The following is a 4,831-nucleotide window of genomic DNA, read 5'->3' as shown; positions in this document are numbered from 1 at the left end:
GACTAATCCGTCGACTTTGAAATTGCAAGTTTCTGTGGTTGAGATGAACTCGCTATTTTGACGTTTATCTTGTGCTGCAAGAACGGAGAACAAATTCTTCTGAATACTTGGAACGCACCAAACATCTGTCAGAGTGATTTTGTTCCATCTTCCTCCAACTGCTGCTTCAATCTCCACTGTACCTTTTCCAATGGCTTCAATTTTCTCACCATTCGCTGTGGTTACTGAATGTGTTGTTGAAAATGGTTCAAGTGTTCTGAACGAATTTTTGTCATTTGTGATATGACTTGTCGCGCCATTATCTACATACCAGTCTTTATTACTGCTTTCAGAATTCATCACAGTTGATGTAATAGAAACGAGTACCTGGTTCCGGATTGCTCGATTTCGGTGGCCTGCCATCAGCTATCCACTTTCTACACACTTTCACGGTGTGATTTGGCTTCTTACAATAATGACAAATCAGCTTCTTTTTCTTCTTGGAATCGACTACATTCGCTTGCTGCGATGCCTGCTTCGACGAGTTCACAACCAGAGCTTTCTGATCAGAAGATTCGTCCTCCTTGGTCCCTAAGGCTCGTTCATATGCACACAATTGATTTGTCAGATTATCGACTGTTCTGTCACTTTTTGACATTAACATCCAGCTAGACTTGAATGAAAAATAGTCATCTGGTAGTGTTCCCAGAATTTTACAGATCAGAAATAAGTCTGGTAGTTCCAGGTTCGCTTCATCTTTCATCATCTCCTGCTTCAACTCGCTCCATAGTGTTTTCAATTTTGAAATATGTGATGCGATGTCAACTTCAGGATTCCTCTTAAATCCAAAGAATTGTAAGCAGAGGTTGTAGACTTTGTCCTCAGAAACGCCGTCAAACAACTTGTGAAGTTCCAGCCATACTTCTCGCGACGTCGTGAATCGCATTATCTTCTGCAACGTTTCATCTGACATGTTCGTGGTTAAGATAATCAAGGCATTGCTGTCTGCTTTATTGAATACTTCTAATGCACTTTTGTACGTCGCTGTTTGGGCAGCGGTAGCATCTTCTTGTAGTGTATTAGGTGCCACTAACCTGCCTTGGACAACATCCATTGCTCCGGAGACTCCTCGTAGACAGACGGAAATTTTGTATTTCCTCGTAGTCCAATTTGCTTTCCCTTCCAATAGTCCAACGTTAATTATTCTTGACGAATCCATTGTTTCTTCTTTGGTTCACCTCGTGGATTCCTTAACCTCAAAATTGGACTTGCGGAGATTACTTCAACCAGTACGCCAAATTATATTTTCCCGTTAGTGCACTTTCTTTTTAATACGCACTGTAGCCCATAACCTGTTGGGATTTTCTAATAAGGCCGACTGTTTTGATTTAAAATCTAAAACTGTTTATTCAAACGTGAACGTGTTGTTTTACCATCTACAAGTTTCAAGTTAGTGTCTATGGCGTATACCAGGTTTTTCCTTAGTTACATCTACTCGTTGGTTTTAGTACCAACCTAAACAAAATAAAAGTACTGTTATTAAATAATTATAAAATGAGAAATACATCAACATGTTTGTCAAAATTGACACTGATCATTGACAAGAAATGTAAGTGCATTTTACACTGTAGAAAATTAGGTGTACTCTATAATTTTGAAATTAACTGTATTTATCAATTGAGATTTTATAACCAATTTTGTTAGTGGAGTGCTGGAGGCTGGAGTAGCTAAAACTAACCCTTAGCCTTACACAATACAAGTTAGAAGATAGAGAAGTCAGAAACTTAGAACTAAATAGGCTAATTACAAAAATTAAAGGGAATTATACAGTTTAGGTCGACAAATCTAACGCATGCGCAGATGATTGAATGTCACGCGGATTTTGCTAGCGATGTTTAGATTGTTTAGTAACAATTTATTTTAAATATTTAAAGTACCTAAAAACAGACAATAATTGGTACGATTCTGTTTTAAAATTTACCAATATTGCTATATAACAATGTTGTAGTTGCTATGATATGCAGCTGTTGATTGGTTGGATCTATGCAAAATCAATATTGTTCAATAACAATATTGCTAAATTTTGAAACAGAATCGCAGTAAATACTTCATGCTGGACCCGTATATATTGAACCCAGTTTTAGATTCACTGAGTTTTGGAATCCGTGTTTTGGAATTTCGGAGTTTCATTTGCGCATGCGTCAGATTAGTCGACCTAAACTGTATAATTAGTAAATTACCAAACAATATTATTGGTCTTTAACTAGATTCTTAAAGATCAAGGATTAAGAACTGTCAAGTCAGAAGTGTCAGAACAAGAAAGTAGAGTTTCAACTATTGGCGCGGGCGGCAAATTTGAAATAAATAACCAACTGGTTAATAACGATAATTTACTTGACGTTATTAACCGGACAATTGACCGGTTAATAACCGGATTATTATCTTCCTTACAACACTACTAGTGATGCCCAAAATCGATTCGATTATTCAAGAATCCATTATTTTTGTTGAAAAAGAATCGATTTTTAGTGGATTTATTTTAAGAACGATTAACGGTGAATCGATGCTTGTAATACCACAATTTGAATTCAAATTGCAGCCGCCGAAACAAACACAAATGCCCAATTATTGGACGTCGTCCTTACATGGGACAAAAATATTTAGTTTTTAGCGCCTTATACAGAGTCATTATAAATGACTGTCCCATCCAGTGAATAGACGGAGCATCACCATGTAAAGCGTTGTTTCCTATTTCCTACATAAAGGATGTTTTTTTTTTTTTAATTTGGCGTCGAAGTAGGCATTGGAGAGTCGATTGAGATTGCACCACTTATGTAAAAGCGTAAGATTTAAACAGCTAATCCGTGATCCATAACCTGTACAGAGTGATCAACAAGAAACCAAATCAAGAGTGCTACCTCATCTTTTGTTTTATCGAAACGTATTTCCATCATGAATCAGCCGCTTTTATTTACTTGCTGTGCAACTCGTTTTGTTGGTTGCCTACCTCTCAAAAATCTATTATTAATTGCCTTCATAAATTTTTTGTAATTCATGAATAATAGATTTAAAAGCAAGTTATAATTAATTATTATTTATTATTGATTAAGGAAAAAACACACAGTTACACAAAATTCCTTCATAAGGCACAATCTTGAGTTACAAAATTTTAAAAATAATTATTTTTCACAATTCTTTGTTTTGTTGTTTTCTGTAAGTGTAAAAGTTATTATTCTCTAATTTTTGGGTAATTGAGAACTTACTCGTATTTTTCTAGCAGTGTTTAAAACATTTAAATTACTCCAAGGTCAAAAAATAAGTTTTCACAAAAACTGCTCAAAATGTTCTCCATTGTGGTCCAGACAGAATCAAACTTGCCTCTCATAATTTCAAAAACCCTTATGAAGCTGTCAATTTGTTTAAGGTAATGTGTGGGTTTTATTTCTTGCAACACACAAAGGGAAACAAATTAATATCCTTCTTAAAAATTTTCTGATAAGTGCCATAACACAATTTAACTTGCTGTCTTAAACGCCTTACGAAAGTTGAGGGATGTTCCTTGATAATTTGTCGAACATTTTGCACCGTTTCTAAAATTTGAACTAAGGACTGACCTGACTTCTTCTTAATGATGGATTGTGATGTGTTAAAATTAGGCATTATAATTTTAAGACATTGATAAACTTGTTGATAACCAATACCATCAGGTTCAGACATCTGGCTTGAAATTCTTCGGTGTAAGGGGGTACAAAGTAAAGCCAGTTTTCATTTTCTTGTTTCACCCTCTTTCGAAAATAATCTAATAAAAATGCCCTCTCTTTAATGGTAAAACCCATTTTACAACTTATTCTGGGATAATTATTGCTTACAACTTCAATAAACGTCTGTAAACTTTGCCGAAATCGAAGATTTGTTTTCTAGGTTAAATCACTTAAATTGTCAACAACAACAACCTTGAATTTTGAAATGTGACATTTCAACGAAGCATCTCCGTACCAGTGGCGTCGCGTTTGGCAATAAAGATGATAATTTACTTACTCTTACAAATGTAAAATGTTGCTCTTGTTAATCTTATAAATTGTTTCCCTTATCTTATAATAATAATAAAATGCACAATTATAATTCCAACGTCTAAAATTCATAAGGTATCATTTTTTATTAAATAGCGTTTGAGACCATAAATTGTCTACGCCCATGTTTTCACCGATTATGTGCATATGATTTTGCTACGACGTGACCGACAATTTGCAACGCTTGCTCTGATTTGGATTCTTGTTGATCACTCTGTATAGTGCGTTCACAATCGACACTTCAACGCCTACTTCGACGCCAAATTAAAAAAAAAAAAAACGTTATATGCAACATTATAAGTAAGGACAAGTTATGCAGCAGTTATAGCAAATTTGTTATGTATTGGCCTAACATTTATGTGGCAGTTGCGCGGGTTGCAGAGGTATCGTTTCTCTTGTTTTTATATTAAGAAAACGGACCTATTTGTTTGCTTTCATATAATTATAAAACTCATACTTTTTGAGGATGACTAGCACGTGTTATGTTAAAAATTGCAAAAAAGAACAATAATCCTTCTAAAGGGTGTTTTTTTAAATTTGGCGTCGAAGTTGGCGTTGGAGAGTCGATTGAGAACGGACCACTCGTGTAAAAGCGTAAGATTTAAACAGCTGATTCGTGATCCGTTACCCGTATAGTACATTCACAATCGACTCTTCAACGCCAACTTCGACGCCAAATTTTAAAAAACAGTCGTTATAGATGATGTCATTACAAGGATCTGTAATGTTGTTTTTGCTACTTTACCCTCTTATGAATAAGTAGGTATGTTATGATTCACTCT

At 35.0% G+C, this 4,831-nt stretch overlaps 1 long non-coding RNA gene across 1 annotated transcript; it reads right to left on the bottom strand.

The window, feature by feature from the left end:
* Positions 1-3,057: 3,057 nt before the first annotated feature.
* On the bottom strand, positions 3,058-4,255 carry LOC138129817 (uncharacterized). Its single transcript, XR_011159398.1, has 2 exons — positions 3,243-4,255; positions 3,058-3,190 (listed from the first exon to the last, which is right to left on the bottom strand). It is a non-coding gene; the product is annotated as an uncharacterized lncRNA (long non-coding RNA).
* Positions 4,256-4,831: the final 576 nt, after the last annotated feature.

This window comes from Tenebrio molitor, chromosome 4 (assembly GCF_963966145.1).
Source record: "Tenebrio molitor chromosome 4, icTenMoli1.1, whole genome shotgun sequence".
In the NCBI taxonomy this organism is placed as follows: Eukaryota; Metazoa; Arthropoda; class Insecta; order Coleoptera; family Tenebrionidae; genus Tenebrio; species Tenebrio molitor.
Note: the sequence above shows the minus strand (reverse complement) of the source record. Positions and strands in the feature narration are given on the sequence as shown.